The following is a 6,000-nucleotide window of genomic DNA, read 5'->3' as shown; positions in this document are numbered from 1 at the left end:
TATGTGCTCACACGCGCACGGACGCACGAACTTACACGGCTCAGGGAGGTGCACCTGTTGTCTGTCGGATGAGGGACCCTGACGGGATGATGTTCTTGGCGGCCCATCCTGCCTCTAACATTCTGTGAATATATATGATCTAGAAATCCAAGGATGTGTTTATCACCACGACCCCGACAGCACAACCACACCAGAAACACACACATGCGCTTACTTGGGCCTTTAATTTAGAAAACAAAACGTGTCCTATTGGTAATATAGTCTACCTTTAAGTTGGATTGTTTTTTTAAAAACGTATTTATTTTTGAGCGGGGGAGGGGCAGAGAGAGAGGGAGACCCAGAATCCGAAGCAGGCTCCGGGCTCCGAGCTGTCGGCACAGAGCCCGATGCAGGGCTCGAACTCACGGACCGCGAGATCATGACCTGAGCCGAAGTCGGCCGCTTAACCAACTGAGCCACCCAGGGGCCCCTATAGTTGATTCTTAAAGCAAAGAATACAGTGGCAAGTTGTTGCCATATGTTTGGGGCTGTCCAAGAAGACCGGTTTGTTTTCCTGAGCCAGACTCGGCTGTACCAGGGTTCCCCAAATGTGCTGAGTCATCGCGGTCACGGGGGGCTCTTGGTAAAAACGTGCAGTTCTAGGTCTTTCCCCGAAGACTCGGATTTAGTTGGTCTGTGTTGGGACCCAGGAATCTGTGCTGTTATCAAGCTCCTCGGGTAATTCCTGTGAATGTGGTGATTAGGCAAGTCTGGGACATCCTGAACGGAGTAACCTGCTGTCTCTACTGGTACCTGATTCTGTCTGGACGTGAAGTTCAAGGACGGGTCATGATGGTAGGCGTCTCCATTGGAGCACTGACTGAGGGTGTGCTTTGCTTTACGTGTAATAATTTCTGCACCAAGGACCACTGGGGCTTAAAAATGCTCTGCTGTGCGTCCTTCCGGGGCCCCTCATATTCCTACGTGTTCTTATTTCTTGTTTTTCCATCTGTTTGAAATTTTCACAGACCTAATACTCTTTCATTTGGGGTTCAGTTGGATGTAACTTTCTACCTACTTGTATGGGTTTTTTTTCTCCTCGTTTTCTTAGAGGGGTGCAGTTTATGTGACTACGTTTGGATTTTTTAAATATTATCTCAAATACGATACTTGATAAGACCCTTAACTGTGCTTCAGTTAATATCATCCACTTTTTTTTTTTTTTTAAGTTTATTTATTCTGAGAGAGACAGAGAGTGAGCAGGGGCGGAGCGGAGAGACAGGGAGAGAGAAGGAATCCCAAGCGGGCTCCACACTGTCAGCATGGAGCCCGAGGCGGGACTGGAACTCACGAACCGTGAGATCATGACCTGAGCTGAAACCAAGAGCCAGACTGAGCCCCCCAGACGCTTCAGTCCATTTGCTTTTTACCAGCCTGAGCCTGGGTACCTCGGTGTCTGTCGGACTCCTGCTTTTCGGTAGAATTAGCCTGCTCTCACGAACTAACTTATCCTGGAGGACCAAGGCCAAGGAGTCCAGGTCTTTGCAGCATGCCCAGAATATTTTGACACGCATCCGAAAGCAGAAGTGTAAACCAGGAAGGATTTGTGCTGGATTCGCTCGTCTTGAGAAGCAGCCCAGTGTGCTGCCCGGGTGGGATAGATCGATCTGTGCGTTAGAGATGTAAAGAGGGAGAGAGAGGAACCCGTCCTCGGCGGTTCTCAATTCCAGCCGTGGAGGCAGGACATGAACAGAAACAAGCATCAAACGTTTGTTTCAGAACAAGACGGTGTGTAAGTCAGAGGAGAAGGAATCCCGAAGCAAAGCATACCTTCGCCGCTTCCGTCGCATGTATTCTGCTTCTCTCGCCAACACGGACTTCTCCAGGAGGTGAGTTCCTTCCTGAATGTGCGGGTGTATGTGGATTTTCTAAATAGTACTTTGCAAACTCATATTCGCTGCCTTGTCACGGATCCACGAGAGAATCGTCACTCTACATAGTGGTAGCACACTGTTCCCCAGTAAAAGAAGGGTCACGGGGCGCCTGGGTGGCTCAGTCGGTTGAGCGTCCGACTTCAGCTCAGGTCACCATCTCGCGGTTCGTGGGTTCGCGCCCCGCGTCGGGCTCTGCGCTGACGGCTCGGAGCCTGGAGCCTGCTGCGGATTCTGTGTCTCCCCCTCTCTCCGCCCCTCCCCTGCTCACGTCGTCTCTGTCTTTCAAAAAATAATAAATACACATTAAAAAAAAAAAGATGTCACAAAGGCCAATTGGCAAGAAAGAAGCCGTCAGAGTGCAGATCTAAACAGTAAACCGGAGTAACCCCTGCTCTATGAGATCCTCGGGGACCATAGGAAGTAGCCCTGGGGGAGGGGATCCTTACCCTTGAGGATTGTATAATAATTCCGTCGCGGCTGGAAATTGCGAAAGCATCTTACTGGCACAAACTGAAAACCAGCGTTGCTCTCCCAGACACGCATACGCCAGCAGAATGGAGCTAACCCTCACAAGGCACCCAGGGAACCCGGGAGCGGGCCACTTGGTGAGCGGTGTGCCCCCCGCCGGGCACAGCGTAGGTGCAAGGCCAAAACGTGCGGGGCTGCATAATTGGTGGACGAGGCAAACGCAAAACCAAATGTTACGAAAGCGCACTGGAACGATGGCAAAAGAGAGACAGAGGAGAGGAGTTGTTAAAACCTCTCCATCATCTGCCCCGCGTTCCAACCCCGAGGGCTTTCCCGGGCCCCTCGGTAACAGAGGCCAGCTAGTGTCTCCTGGGACAGGGAACAGGCATGGGGGTGACAGAAGAGACCACGTTCTTGGAGTCAGAGCCTCTTTCAAAGCGAAGGCTCCCTTCTCTTCTGCAGAACCCCACACGCTGAGCATGCCTCACCCCAGGCCACCACGGGGATGTTTCCCATGAAGCGGTTTAACAGACGGCCCTGCCCGCCCGACTGGAAGAATCCTGCAGATTTCTTGCAGCAAAGGAGTGAGTCTCTGGTTGTTTGCAGGGAAGAGCGTCTCCCTTTTAGGGGCCAATTCAGCTCCGGCCATTAGCATTTGAATCGGTCCACCAGGCTGTTTTGATTGAAGAGAGAAACACAGCCTTTGTTGCTGTGATTTAGGGGCGTAAGTAATTTTCCAACCCCCTTTAATCAGTTCACACAGTTGGGGAAATGGTAATATATAGGAAGGGTGTGGTCTGGCCTCGGAAATGCAGATGGGGCTCCTGTCCGGAAGGTTCCCCGTGGCAGCTCCTGGCCCTGCCTGCGGCCGCTCCCTGAGCTCTAGGGACCCCCCCTCCAGGGGCCGCCTGTCCTTCTCACCAAAAATTGGCTGAATGTCTTCAACACGTTCTCTTTGTTTGGGTTAAACCGACTCAGGTAATCACAGAAACCCAAGGGGCCTCGTCTTCCTGGGCTGACTCGTGCTTCCGGCACACGGATATGGGCCAACCCGGGGGTCCCGTCCGAAACGTGACGGGTCGCTGGGCTCCCTGGGTTCACCGGGCCACTTTACAACCTGTCACTGACTCGCTTAGCAGACCTGCTTCTGTGGCTGAGAAAACCCGCCAAACTTTAGGTTTAAAGAGGGGAGACGGCGTCTTGCAAGATCCCGTTGGCCTCGTTTTCCTGCCGCACCTTTGCTCATCTCGTGCGTGTAGACGCGTGGCAGTTTAGGCTTCGTAGCAAGGCAGCGCCTGGGGACGACCTAGCTGGGAAAAGCAAGGTCTTCTCGAAGCTGCTGCCCGTGCCGCCGGGCTCAGAGCCGAGTTTCATGCGGCGTGTTGGTATCTCCGTGGACACTCGGGCAGAGGCCTGGGCCGAGCCGGGTGCACTTCTCAGCGCTCCGAGGCTTTAGCTCCGTGGCCCGACGGAGAGCGATGGGTTGGCTGAGTATCCCCCCCCGCGCCCCCGCCGCCCCCAGCGTTGACCAAACACCCCCGGAGGACCCCCGAGCCCCGAGGCCCCACGAAGGGGGGTGCACCGGGACCCCAGACGGCCGTCGGGGGGCGGGCCTTGGGCTCCAGCCGGGAAGGAGCTGCAGTGGTAGCCGCGGAGGCGACGGGAGGAGGCGACGGGAAGATGCTTCACCCCGCTCGGCCCGAGACCAGAGTCAACGACGACACGTTTGCCCCAAAACGTGCCTTCAGAGGGCACCCGCGCCCACCTGAACACACTCTGCCCACTACCTTGGCTACCGTATTTGCGAGCCACCTTTCCCTCCGCGGGCGAATTCCCTCTCTGAGACTGGGTTCCAGTCTCCCTTTACCTCTTCCCTCCTGTCGGCTAATCCATCACCTCCTCCAGGAGGCATTCCCGGACTCCTCTGCCTCTCTCACTAGCTCCTGCCTCAGCTGGGGCTGAACTTGTCCCTCGGCGAGTTACGTTCTTCGGCTGTCGGAGCTCTCAGTGCCTCCGAGGCGGGTCCCGCGGCACCTAATCACCGCGTGTCCTCCCGTCGCCGGGCCGGGGTCCTTTTCCAAGAAAAGCAAAGAGTCAAGCAGCTGTTCCCCGGGAGCTGATGAAAGGCCGTGTTTGTTTCTTCGTTGGCGTTTGCTGTGTCGTGTGCACAGGGACAGATGGCAGGAGGGGCTTTCAGGCACCTGTCTCATCCCAGCGGGAGAGGCACCCGTCCTGCTCCTGCGCCCGCTGGTGCCCCCAGCCCTGCCCGGAGCCCCCGGGGCCTTGCTGTGGGGCTCACCCTGTGCCCTGCTTCACCTGGCCTCACCAGGAGGAGCACCGGGAAGGAAGGAGTCCCCTGGGGCCGGGCGGTGGTCGCTGTGAGGTCTGGAACTTGACCTGGACAGCGCCCAGGGCTGGTGGAGGCCTGAGGGGAAGTCCCCACGAGACACAGTCTCCCCACCTCTGTCTCCAAGGTCACAGGGCGCAGGATGCAGGCCGTGGAGGGGAGGGGGCAGCACAGTGACAAACGTTCATGTCCCATTAGCACTGAGAGAGAGGCAGCAGCTCGGGGCGGGGGCAGGGGTTGGGGGGGGCCGACGACTGCATTCTAGGCCCGGGGCCAGCTTCCCCGAGGACCGCCGTCCCTTTGTCCCCCCCCGAGCGATGAGGGGTTCTCGTCACATATCGCAGCTCAGCGGCTGCGAGGGTCTCGGCTGAGCGGAGACTGACGCCCTCCATCCAGGAGCCACCCCCTCGGGCCATCGACACTTCTTTGGTCCCACACTTCCCGGCTCGAGACCCACTTTATTTTTAATTCTCCAAGTGAGCGAAAGGAAAATGCAGTTTCAGGGGCTACACCAGGGGGCCGGCGGCACCACTCGTCCGTCCACGGTCGCCTCCCGCGTGGCACGTCGACTGCTTCCCTCACCGCGGCCGACCGTTGCTTCTTCCAAGATGCCTGTGAGCCTCAGGCTCCCAGCAAGAAAAGCTGTTGAAGGCGCTCTAACAACAGCACTGTGTGTTCAAGGAGTGCTGATCTTGACAGCTCTGCTTCTGTTTGCTTTTCTCTGCTTGGTGCTACCGCGAGCAGACTCCTGGAGAGGGGCAGCTGGTTTGCAGATGTGGACGCGGAGGGCAGAGCCGGAGACCTGGTCAGTGTCGTCTGGTCTGAGGCCGCACGGCGAGGCTCTGTCTTCGGGCTGGGGGGATGTGGGCCAGGGGCCAGCACGGCGGGGGCGGCCGGGGGTGAGCAGAAATCTCCAGTGAAAGCTCTGATCAATGCCGGAGGGCTGCCTGTAAGCGGGGGCTGCCGTTTAGAACTAAGGGTGAAGAGGCACATGCCCTGCCCTCCTCCCAAACTGCACTTCCATCCCGGGGCCTCACGTGGGGACCAGAGGACAGAGGGGTTGGTGACGGTGGTTACAGAGATAAAAATAGAATCTTGAGTCTGACTCAAAGACAAAACACGATGTAAACAGCACTTGCCTGTCCGTGTTCTGGCTTCCCTGTCCCTTCCCTGCATCGCCAGGGCACTGCCCAGCAAGGCTGGCACGCAGGGGGGTGGCCGGACAAGACAAGCCCGGGGCTTCCAGGGGACATAATGCTATTTCTTGGCCGT

This window comes from Panthera tigris, chromosome B2, assembly GCF_018350195.1.
Source record: "Panthera tigris isolate Pti1 chromosome B2, P.tigris_Pti1_mat1.1, whole genome shotgun sequence".
In the NCBI taxonomy this organism is placed as follows: Eukaryota; Metazoa; Chordata; class Mammalia; order Carnivora; family Felidae; genus Panthera; species Panthera tigris.
This window is presented reverse-complemented; position numbering follows the sequence as displayed.